Consider the following 14,278-nt stretch of genomic DNA (forward strand, 5'->3'; position numbering starts at 1 on the left):
TCGTCAATTTCCGAAATCTAGTGAAAGTCATTCTCATCATGTTACTCGGTCTAAAAGCATGCTGTTGAGGATAATCACTTTTTGAATTTTGCCTTGATGTCTACCATTCTTCCTTCACCTCTACTGAGCCTTCCTCTCTGAGGAGACACTTTCTTCTCCGCCTTGGATTATTACTATGCAGACAGAGCTTGATTCCATTAAGCACAATAGTACTTGGGTTCTTGTACCACGTCCACCTCAATGCAAGGTAATCAAAGTTCGTTGGGTCTATAAGAACAAGTATTATGAGGATGGAACTTTAGACAAACACGAAGAACATCTTGTTGTGAAGGGCTACTCCTAGAGAGTTAGTGTTGATTTTGATGAGGCTTTTATTCTTACAGTGTCAATTACTACCATTAGGATTATTTTGGCTCTTCTTACCCATCATGGGTGGGTGGCCTATTTTATAGATGGATGTCAAATCTGCTCTTCTTAATGGTGACCTTCAAGAGGAGGTCTATGTTGAGCAACCACTTGATATTGTTGTTGCGCATATTGTGTACCAACTTTGTAAAGATCTATATGGATTGAAGTAGGCTCATCGTGTGTGGTACTAGTGCATTGACACCTTCTTTCTGAAGATTGGTCATTGGTGGTTGGTCTTTGGTGATCACATTCATGTTCCAATCTTTACATTTTTGTTAAAGATGGTCTTATTTGTCTTTATCATTGTGTATGTGGATGGCTTGATCTTTATAGGAAGTCATAAGAGTTGGATTTTGTTTGTCATGGTGGCTGATCTTAGCCATGAGTTTGAGTTGATCAACCTTGAGTTCTTCATTTTTCCTTGGTTTTGAAGTTTGGTAGACTCCTCAGGGTATTTTTCTCTCTCAACGCAAGTATTGCAAAGGAGATTTTGTGAGATCCCTGTTCCCACCGCGCAACGGATTCGGGGTACTAGCAGCGGAAGTAGCACTTCTTGCGCGAGGCAGGGTCCCACACTCGGGGCCTCGTCCACGGATATCCGGACAAAAGACTAATCCGTCGGTTTTTCCAAAACCAGACCCGGAAAAACTTCCCTTATCCGGAAAGCACGGGCGATTCCACCAGGATAATTTTTACTCTAACGTAGTCAAAACTCTTACTGATCAAACAGATCCGACTGCATCTATAAAGATACTTGGTCAGATCAAGGAAGAAACTTGCACTTGGATCATTGGGATCAACGCTTTTTTCCCCACCAAGGAGGCACAGCCGTTGATTCCTATCCATAGAACAATTACTATCCGAGATTTACTTTATCTATCGTAATAACAGAAGTTGAGTCTCGATTTACGGATCCATCAGTCCAGCCTAACCCCATCCGATCCCATGGGTTAGCCAACCGCCCAACCACTGTAGTGATGGGATCCAATTTGGAATTTGGTTAGGTTTTGTCCCGGGTACCAAGGAAAAGAGTTCCAAGGCCCCCTAGCCGGAATTTCATGCAAACATAAAACTAGCCACACCACTTACACACCCAATATGAAAATTGCCTTTTTCTTAGCATCAGCTAACTTTAAAACAATCCTTTAATGAAACCATAGTACCACTGATCACAATCTCCCAAATTATCCAGTTGATTCATAATTTCCCATCATTCCTTCATCAGAGTATCTATGGCATCATTGGCAACTAGAACGCTCACCACCTGTCCACACAGGGGCCGTTTCAATAGTTCCTAGCCCATAATACTCAACAATATAATCACTTATCAAGATGGACTCTCGTTGAAGATCAGCAAGATCAACCAACAGATCCATATAAAAGAGCCATGGACTCATCCGTTGAGGACCAGCAAGGTCAGTCAACCAGATCCATGCCCGGTTCCAGAAAACAACTCTTACTCCTTGTTCCAATATCTTCCTCGACGCACGCGTGGGTATCCTGGGCGACCCAGAGCCCGAGCACCGTATGGTCAGCACCCTCTAGGATCCTTCGCAGGTGACCTAGCGCTTCACTCATAGGCCGCTTCCTTGGTCCCTCATCCACCGTACCGGAAGCTCACCATTTTAATCGAACCGAGGCTGGTCAAGACCTCGGCCGACCTTGCTACGCGAGACGTCCTCCATTGACTCTCCGTCAGCAGTTGCAACTTTATCAGTTAGGTCTCCACGACCTTAATCACAAGACGGTCAAAATGCTTTCCCAGCATTCTTGACATAAAACAGCCATTTACAAACAGCATTTACAAACAGTTTACAAATACAATTTCTATATTAACTCTCATTTTTCCACATTATCCCTCATGCAATCCACATTACTTATTCCACATTTCATTTATATGTGTACTCATCCAATCATATCATTTTCCATCTCTTCACTTCAGATTCCTTCACATCACATATCATATATTCACATCCATATCCACATCCATACATCCACATCCACATCCACATTCACATCCATACATCCACATCTACATGCTTATCTCCATTTTCACATCCTCATTTATACATCCACATCCCATATCCACATTCATACATACACATCCATATCCACATCCATATCCGCATTCATACATACACATCCATATCCACATCCACATGCATACATTCATTATCACGTCCTCATTCATACATCCACATCCACATACATACATACATACATCCACATCCACATCCACATTCTCATTCACATCTATACATCCATATCTACATGCACATTCACATCCATACATCCACATCTATATCCTCATTCACATCCATACATCCACATTCATGCATCCACATCTACATGCCTACATCCATACATACAAATCCACATTTACATCCATGCATCCACATCCACATCCTCATTCACATCCATACATCCACATTCATACATCCACATCCACACCCACATTCACATCCATACATCCACATCTACATGCTTATCTCCATTTTCACATCCTCATTTATACATCCACATCCCATATCCACATTCATACATACACATCCATATCCACATCCACATGCATACATACATCCACATCCACATTCCCATTCACATATATACATCCATATCTACATGCACATTCACATCCATACATCCACATCTATATCCTCATTCACATCCATACATCCACATTCATGCATCCACATCTACATGCTTATCTCCATTTTCACATCCTCATTTATACATCCACATCCCATATCCACATTCATACATACACATCCATATCCACATCCACATGCATACATACATCCACATCCACATTCCCATTCACATATATACATCCATATCTACATGCACATTCACATCCATACATCCACATCTATATCCTCATTCACATCCATACATCCACATTCATGCATCCACATCTACATGCTTATCTCCATTTTCACATCCTCATTTATACATCCACATCCCATATCCACATTCATACATACACATCCATATCCACATCCACATGCATACATACATCCACATCCACATTCCCATTCACATATATACATCCATATCTACATGCACATTCACATCCATACATCCACATCTATATCCTCATTCACATCCATACATCCACATTCATGCATCCACATCTACATGCTTATCTCCATTTTCACATCCTCATTTTCACATCCACATCCCATATCCACATTCATACATACACATCCATATCCACATCCACATGCATACATACATATCTTATCACTTCCCATATCTTTTATGCATACCTCTATGCATGAAATTCAATTATGCTAAAAGTAACACTTTTATAATAAAATATTCAACTTTTATGCATACCTCTATGCATGAAATCCAATATGATAAAAGTAACACTTTTGATATAAAAAAAATTATCCTTTATGCATACTTCTATGTATGAAAATTAAAAATGATAAAAGTAACACTTTTGATATAAAAAATTTTCCTTTATGCATCCTTCTATGCATGAAAATTAAAAATGATAAAAATAACACTTTTAATATAAAAAATTATCCTTTATGCATACTTCTATGCATGAAAATAAAAAATGATAAAAGTATCACTTTTGATATAAAATTTTTCCTTTATGCATACTTCTATGCATGAAAAATTAAAAAAATGATAAAAGTAACACTTTTGATATAAAAATTTTTCCTTTATGCATACTTCTATGCATGAAAATTAAAAATGATAAAAGTAACACTTTTGATATAAAAAAATTATCCTTTATGCATGATATTAAAATTCAATTTCTCCATGATTATAATGAAATTCTTTCAATTAATCTAGGATGATAATTCCTAGAATATGGTAGGAAGTCCTCTTTTTATGCTTTGAATGAAATTATTTTATGCATAATTTTTATAAAAATTTTGCCATAGCTCCGCTGCTATGACTGATAAATCTCAATTTTTTCTAAGGGATAAAGCTTATCATTAAGGAAATAATTAAAATGATCTCTAATTGGATCATTAATCTATAGTGGATTGAATCATCAATATGCATAAACTAAAAGCATAGAAAAAAGCCATTAAATTGGCCTCAAGCATAGCTTAATCTTGGGTTAAGGAAAAGCTTTATGAAAAGCTTGATTTGGATTGAGAACGGGTCATGAGTATGACCATTTCTTGAGTGAGAGAGAGAGTTTACATAAAAATCATTAGAATTTAAACATAAATGAAAATTAACTTCAATAGCATTTATTAACTTATGTAACTCTTCACTACTATTCAAACTTCAATAGTATTTTAAAAAAAACCATACCAATTAAACTTCTCAAGCTTGAGAGGGGTTGAGAAGAGAGAAACATTGAGAAATTATAGAAAGATCAATATTCACTAATTACCTTACAACTTGCTTGATTCTTTGTTCACGGTAGAGGCCCCCAACCAATCAATTGGTTAAGTATGTTGATGGAGCCACTAATGGGGATTGAAGAAAGAGGGAAGCTCCAAAAACTAGTGAATTATTAAATGAATTCACAGTTCTTGGCTTAGGTGGAGTAGAGTAACGATGCATAAACACTAACTATTTTTCAACAAGGGGGAGGCTTCTATTTATAGGAAAAATTGAGCTCCTAACCAAACAAACTGATTCTAGAATTTTCTAAATCAGTTTGGTCAATTTTTGACCATTTTTAGGTCAGTTAAGCTAACTTTTTGGAACTAGACTTGAATGAGGAGAGAGGAGAGATGAAATATCTCAATTTTTATGAGTTTAAAACTCATTCAAGCATGTGAAATATGCACCTCCTTTAAAGAACTCCCCTTCCTTACATATGTGTCATAATGGAATCATTTTAATATTGCTCATAGTTTTTTTTTTACTAATAAACCTTGTACATTTTCAACTCTTCATCTTATGTGAAATATGCACCTCCTTTAAAGAATTCCCCTTCCTTACATATGTGTCATAATGGAATCATTTTAAAATTGCTCATAGTTTTTTTACTAATAAACCTTGTACATTTTCAACTCTTCATCTTATGTGAAATATGCACCTCCTTTAAAGAATTCCCCTTCCTTACATATGTGTCATAATGGCATCATTTTAATATTGCTCATAGTTTTTTACTAATAAACCTTGTACATTTTCAACTCTTCATCTTATGTGAGCATTTACTCATTTTTGGATACCCAAAATATCTCATATTTTTAATATTGCTCATAGTTTTTTACTAATAAACCTTGTACATTTTCAACTCTTCACCTTATGTGAGCATTTACTCATTTTTGGGTATCTTCTTTTTTACAAATTTGGATTTATCTCTTTCCTACACATGGATTGATGCTATTGGCCCATAGGAACCTTAATTGGACCATAGTCTAAAGATTTCTGAAAATCTAGACCCTTAGACTAAGGTTCTTTATACCTATTTCCAATTAATTCCAATTGCACATTGGAAAATTCTTTTTGAATTTCTATTTCAGGGGAACTCATCTGAATTATAAGAGATATTTTTCTATCCAAAAATATTCAAAATCTGAATATTCTCTCTCTAGAATATTTTTCTCTCTCTAGGCTAAAACAGATAGAAACAAGGTCTTTATATTTCTGAAGAGGGTTGATTACAGGGGAAGATACTAGACATCAAAAAAGGGGTTGGGGGAGGAATCTTACATTCTACCCCACTTAAAAAACGCGAGATGTCCTCATCTCGCAACTTGTGATAATTTCGTAAGATTCACGAATATGAGACTTAGAGAAAAACTTTAATCAAGATTAACCACCAAGAAACGTCTTAAAGAGAGCAAGATTCAAAATAAGAACAAGATTTAAACTTTATTCATTCTCGGAACTTATACAGTAAAGATAGAAGAACTCTTTACACTTCCATAAGCCCGTCCATCATATGATCACAAAAGCAGTCCTCACAAGCTGCACAAGTATAAGGTAACTCATCTATGGGAATGATTCTGTGGGTTATTGCTGCACCTATCTCAGTGGTATGAGGTGTTCTAACAAAAGGACCTCTGAGAGGCAAGCCAAAAATGGGGTAAAGGCATATCTTCTCATGAGGAAGAAAACACGCCAGTAAGAAGACCCGCTCAGAAAACCCAGGATGCCTTGATCTCATGACGCAGTAGTATCGGGGACCCAAACCCAAAGCTTCAATAACCATGGCCAAGCGGACATTGTTACGAAAGTGCTGCTGACCCCAGGGTGTTACCCTAGTTATGTCTTGATAGGTCCGCCATTTGGTCTGCGCTACAGAAGTTCCTAGGTGAGGAAAAAGTGAGCGCTCATACTGTTCTATAAAATCCTTCTTCACAGACTCACTTGCGTCTTGAAGGTGAGGAATCATTATGGATAAAACTAATTCCTGTTGCCAAGCCATGAAGGAAATTAAGAAAGAAGGAAGATCGATGGAAGTAAGATTACTGTGAGCGACAAGTAAAAGTTACGACTTATATAAAGGAAGGAGCTAGCGTAACTTAGAAGCCAACGGTAACTTGCCACTGAAGTTTTACCGTCTTTCCATGATTTGGGTTTGACACATTTTTCTATAGAAGGCATTAAGAATTTTGAGATGAAGAGATAAAAGAAGCTTGTAGGCTAAGTCACCTACTTTCATTGAATTCAGATATAAGGCTCACAATATCTGGGGGATAACTTCATATACTCCCCAAGAGATAAAGAACTTCTTTTGGGCCGTACTCGAATGAAGACCAAAACCTTGATATCCAAAACATCGATTCTCACTTCTGAACTCATTGTTCTGAATCCTTAAAACAGGTGGGACTCTTGAGAAGTATTCTAGGAAAAGGGTCTTCCTTTGTTAAACAGAACTTTCTTTTATTTTAGAGAGGGAATAATTATAAGATCAGAAAGGGAGATTCTTACTCCTGTATACCTCGAAGGCTGGGGAGGAATCTTACATTCTACCCCACTTAAAAAGTGCGAGATGTCCTCATCTCGCAAGGTAGAGGACAACTCTTTTTCTTAACATCCAATTTTATTTTGGGGTTCCTTATATTCTGGTCAACCCAGCAGAACACTGGGATAAATATCCCTTATATAGAACTCATCATTAATATTCAGATCATATCATTCATATCTTTAACATGATAATGGTCCATTAGACCGAAAAATTTCCTTCTGAACATTCCTCCACGGGAATTTCAGTCAAGCAAGTTCTCAATTTGTCATCCCTTAACTTGATCTACTGATCAAGTGTTAACAGTAACAATTTGACAGCACAACCCACTAATCTCATAGTGATTTACTGAATTCATTATCATCATTCCAGTTATGAATATCATCACTGGGACTCGTCCCATTCATCCTCATTGTGGTTTTGTTCAGATTTTTATATTTCAACTAATTTCAGAAATCATCATTTTTCAATCAGAATTTTCAATCAGAATCCAATTCAATTCATCAATTCTCAAACAGAATTAAAAATCATATCAACCACATTCGAATTCATCATCTGGATAGCATTAACGCTTATAATTTCAAGTCTTAGATTTACTCGTATATACTGTCAGTAAAGAGCTGCAGTATACTCTCGGTATATACGGGTAGTCGTGGCTCTTGGAATTATAAGGTAAATACCATCATGTCTAGGCCTCAAGCAAGTCAGGGATTCTATATAATTGCGGTACTTCCATCTGAAGACCCAATTATCAAATTACGAATTTCAGTTTGAATATCAAATTGTATGAATTATATCACACAATTACAACCTTTTTGTGCTTCTTGATAAAATTTTTGACATATTTGTCTTCTCAGTTGATCTTTATTAACCAAATGCTCTGATACCAACTGTGAGATCCCTGTTCCCCCCGCGCAACGGATTCGGGGTACTAGCAGCGGAAGTAGCACTTCTTGCGCGAGGCAGGGTCCCACACTCGGGGCCTCGTCCACGGATATCCGGACAAAAGACTAATCCGTCGGTTTTTCCAAAACTAGACCCGGAAAAACTTCCCTTATCCGGAAAGCACGGGCGATTCCACCAGGATAATTTTTACTCTAACGTAGTCAAAACTCTTACTGATCAAACAGATCCGACTGCATCTATAAAGATACTTGGTCAGATCAAGGAAGAAACTTGCACTTGGATCATTGGGATCAACGCTTTTTTCCCCACCAAGGAGGCACAGCCGTTGATTCCTATCCATAGAACAATTACTATCCGGGATTTACTTTATCTATCGTAATAACAGAAGTTGAGTCTCGATTTACGGATCCATCAGTCCAGCCTAACCCCATCCGATCCCATGGGTTAGCCAACCGCCCAACCACTGTAGTGATGGGATCCAATTTGGAATTTGGTTAGGTTTTGTCCCGGGTACCAAGGAAAAGAGTTCCAAGGCCCCCTAGCCGGAATTTCATGCAAACATAAAACTAGCCACACCACTTACACACCCAATATGAAAATTGCCTTTTTCTTAGCATCAGCTAACTTTAAAACAATCCTTTAATGAAACCATAGTACCACTGATCACAATCTCCCAAATTATCCAGTTGATTCATAATTTCCCATCATTCCTTCATCAGAGTATCTATGGCATCATTGGCAACTAGAACGCTCACCACCTGTCCACACAGGGGCCGTTTCAATAGTTCCTAGCCCATAATACTCAACAATATAATCACTTATCAAGATGGACTCTCGTTGAAGATCAGCAAGATCAACCAACAGATCCATATAAAAGAGCCATGGACTCATCCGTTGGAGGACCAGCAAGGTCAGTCAACCAGATCCATGCCCGGTTCCAGAAAACAACTCTTACTCCTTGTTCCAATATCTTCCTCGACGCACGCGTGGGTATCCTGGGCGACCCAGAGCCCGAGCACCGTATGGTCAGCACCCTCTAGGATCCTTCGCAGGTGACCTAGCGCTTCACTCATAGGCCGCTTCCTTGGTCCCTCATCCACCGTACCGGAAGCTCACCATTTTAATCGAACCGAGGCTGGTCAAGACCTCGGCCGACCTTGCTACGCGAGACGTCCTCCATTGACTCTCCGTCAGCAGTTGCAACTTTATCAGTTAGGTCTCCACGACCTTAATCACAAGACGGTCAAAATGCTTTCCCAGCATTCTTGACATAAAACAGCCATTTACAAACAGCATTTACAAACAGTTTACAAATACAATTTCTATATTAACTCTCATTTTTCCACATTATCCCTCATGCAATCCACATTACTTATTCCACATTTCATTTATATGTGTACTCATCCAATCATATCATTTTCCATCTCTTCACTTCAGATTCCTTCACATCACATATCATATATTCACATCCATATCCACATCCATACATCCACATCCACATCCACATTCACATCCATACATCCACATCTACATGCTTATCTCCATTTTCACATCCTCATTTATACATCCACATCCCATATCCACATTCATACATACACATCCATATCCACATCCATATCCGCATTCATACATACACATCCATATCCACATCCACATGCATACATTCATTATCACGTCCTCATTCATACATCCACATCCACATACATACATACATACATCCACATCCACATCCACATTCTCATTCACATCTATACATCCATATCTACATGCACATTCACATCCATACATCCACATCTATATCCTCATTCACATCCATACATCCACATTCATGCATCCACATCTACATGCCTACATCCATACATACAAATCCACATTTACATCCATGCATCCACATCCACATCCTCATTCACATCCATACATCCACATTCATACATCCACATCCACACCCACATTCACATCCATACATCCACATCTACATGCTTATCTCCATTTTCACATCCTCATTTATACATCCACATCCCATATCCACATTCATACATACACATCCATATCCACATCCACATGCATACATACATCCACATCCACATTCCCATTCACATATATACATCCATATCTACATGCACATTCACATCCATACATCCACATCTATATCCTCATTCACATCCATACATCCACATTCATGCATCCACATCTACATGCTTATCTCCATTTTCACATCCTCATTTATACATCCACATCCCATATCCACATTCATACATACACATCCATATCCACATCCACATGCATACATACATCCACATCCACATTCCCATTCACATATATACATCCATATCTATATGCACATTCACATCCATACATCCACATCTATATCCTCATTCACATCCATACATCCACATTCATGCATCCACATCTACATGCTTATCTCCATTTTCACATCCTCATTTATACATCCACATCCCATATCCACATTCATACATACACATCCATATCCACATCCACATGTATACATACATCCACATCCACATTCCCATTCACATATATACATCCATATCTACATGCACATTCACATCCATACATCCACATCTATATCCTCATTCACATCCATACATCCACATTCATGCATCCACATCTACATGCTTATCTCCATTTTCACATCCTCATTTATACATCCACATCCCATATCCACATTCATACATACACATCCATATCCACATCCACATGCATACATACATATCTTATCACTTCCCATATCTTTTATGCATACCTCTATGCATGAAATTCAATTATGCTAAAAGTAACACTTTTATAATAAAATATTCAACTTTTATGCATACCTCTATGCATGAAATCCAATATGATAAAAGTAACACTTTTGATATAAAAAAAATTATCCTTTATGCATACTTCTATGTATGAAAATTAAAAATGATAAAAGTAACACTTTTGATATAAAAAATTTTCCTTTATGCATCCTTCTATGCATGAAAATTAAAAATGATAAAAATAACACTTTTAATATAAAAAATTATCCTTTATGCATACTTCTATGCATGAAAATAAAAAATGATAAAAGTATCACTTTTGATATAAAATTTTTCCTTTATGCATACTTCTATGCATGAAAAAATAAAAAAATGATAAAAGTAACACTTTTGATATAAATTTTTTTCCTTTATGCATACTTCTATGCATGAAAATTAAAAATGATAAAAGTAACACTTTTGATATAAAAAAATTATCCTTTATGCATGATATTAAAATTCAATTTCTCCATGATTATAATGAAATTATTTCAATTAATCTAGGATGATAATTCCTAGAATATGGTAGGAAGTCCTCTTTTTATGCTTTGAATGAAATTATTTTATGCATAATTTTTATAAAAATTTTGCCATAGCTCCGCTGCTATGACTGATAAATCTCAATTTTTTCTAAGGGATAAAGCTTATCATTAAGGAAATAATTAAAATGATCTCTAATTGGATCATTAATCTATAGTGGATTGAATCATCAATATGCATAAACTAAAAGCATAGAAAAAAGCCATTAAATTGGCCTCAAGCATAGCTTAATCTTGGGTTAAGGAAAAGCTTTATGAAAAGCTTGATTTGGATTGAGAACGGGTCATGAGTATGACCATTTCTTGAGTGAGAGAGAGAGTTTACATAAAAATCATTAGAATTTAAACATAAATGAAAATTAACTTTAATAGCATTTATTAACTTATGTAACTCTTCACTACTATTCAAACTTCAATAGTATTTAAAAAAAACCATACCAATTAAACTTCTCAAGCTTGAGAGGGGTTGAGAAGAGAGAAACATTGAGAAATTATAAAAAGATCAATATTCACTAATTACCTTACAACTTGCTTGATTCTTTGTTCACGGTAGAGGCTCCCAACCAATCAATTGGTTAAGTATGTTGATGGAGCCACTAATGGGGATTGAAGAAAGAGGGAAGCTCCAAAAACTAGTGAATTATTAAATGAATTCACAGTTCTTGGCTTAGGTGGAGTAGAGTAACGATGCATAAACACTAACTATTTTTCAACAAGGGGGAGGCTTCTATTTATAGGAAAAATTGAGCTCCTAACCAAACAAACTGATTCTAGAATTTTCTAAATCAGTTTGGTCAATTTTTGACCATTTTTAGGTCAGTTAAGCTAACTTTTTGGAACTAGACTTGAATGAGGAGAGAGGAGAGATGAAATATCTCAATTTTTATGAGTTTAAAACTCATTCAAGCATGTGAAATATGCACCTCCTTTAAAGAACTCCCCTTCCTTACATATGTGTCATAATGGAATCATTTTAATATTGCTCATAGTTTTTTTTTACTAATAAACCTTGTACATTTTCAACTCTTCATCTTATGTGAAATATGCACCTCCTTTAAAGAATTCCCCTTCCTTACATATGTGTCATAATGGAATCATTTTAAAATTGCTCATAGTTTTTTTACTAATAAACCTTGTACATTTTCAACTCTTCATCTTATGTGAAATATGCACCTCCTTTAAAGAATTCCCCTTCCTTACATATGTGTCATAATGGCATCATTTTAATATTGCTCATTTTAATAAACCTTGTACATTTTCAACTCTTCATCTTATGTGAGCATTTACTCATTTTTGGATACCCAAAATATCTCATATTTTTAATATTGCTCATAGTTTTTTACTAATAAACCTTGTACATTTTCAACTCTTCACCTTATGTGAGCATTTACTCATTTTTGGGTATCTTCTTTTTTACAAATTTGGATTTATCTCTTCCCTACACATGGATTGATGCTATTGGCCCATAGGAACCTTAATTGGACCATAGTCTAAAGATTTCTGAAAATCTAGACCCTTAGACTAAGGTTCTTTATACCTAGTTCCAATTAATTCCAATTGCACATTGGAAAATTCTTTTTGAATTTCTATTTCAGGGGAACTCATCTGAATTATAAGAGATATTTTTCTATCCAAAAATATTCAAAATCTGAATATTCTCTCTCTAGAATATTTTTTTCTCTCTAGGCTAAAACAGATAGAAACAAGGTCTTTATATTTCTGAAGAGGGTTGATTACAGGGGAAGATACTAGATATCAAAAAAGGGGTTGGGGGAGGAATCTTACAGATTTTATAGCATTTCAAGGTGCATGGTTCCATCTCTTCTTCGATGGACCCTAATGCTAAGATTTGCTTCACCACCATGTGATCATGCTCTATAAAGGTAGATTGTCAAATCTTTGATTTGGATTACTCATTCTAGATTGGATGTTTACTTTTTTGTTTGTGTCTTGAGTTCATTTTCAGCTGACCCTCACAAATCCCACCTGCCAGTGCATCCTGCACTATTTGAATAATTTTCTTGATCGGGGTATCTTCTATTGGTGGAAGGGGGATCGGTTAGTTGGCTATTCTGATTCTCACTAGGTTGGTGATATTAACACTCACCAATCGACTGCATGTTATTGGTTTACACGTGGTTCTGGTGCTATTTCCTTGAGTAGTAAAAAGCAACCCACTATTGCATTATCCTCCTCAAAGGCAGAATATCGTGTTGTTTGTTCTACTGCAAAAACTGAGGTGATATGGCTTTGAGGTGTCTGCATCTACTTCAACTACTATTGATCACTTGTTTATCTACATTGATAGCCCCACTTTGACTTTCATCAACTTTCATCTCTTTCAGGTTTCATGCTTGGATTATAGATAGTAGCACAACTTCTCACACACTAATCATCATGATTGGTGTTCTTCCTTCTCTAAGCAACCATCAGTCTCGATGACTCTTTTGCAATTTCCATCAAAGGTGCTGGTACTATTCCTATTTTATGCACCTCTACTTTGGCCTTGCATTCTACGTCTACAGATTCTGTGTTATGGCATGCATGCTTTTGCCACTTGAGCTTCTTTTATTTGCAATAGGCATATAAACATGGTTTGGTTGATGCTTAATCATCCATCAGTACCCCAGTTGGTGTGTGCACAACCATTTCTCCATGGCAAGCAACATCGATTACCTTTCCCTAAGGAGGCATCGCACATATCTACCAAACCACTCGAGCTTGTT

The sequence above is a fragment of the Cibotium barometz genome, chromosome 26 (assembly GCF_041138505.1).
Source record: "Cibotium barometz isolate CiBa-2024 chromosome 26, ASM4113850v1, whole genome shotgun sequence".
In the NCBI taxonomy this organism is placed as follows: domain Eukaryota; kingdom Viridiplantae; phylum Streptophyta; class Polypodiopsida; order Cyatheales; family Cibotiaceae; genus Cibotium; species Cibotium barometz.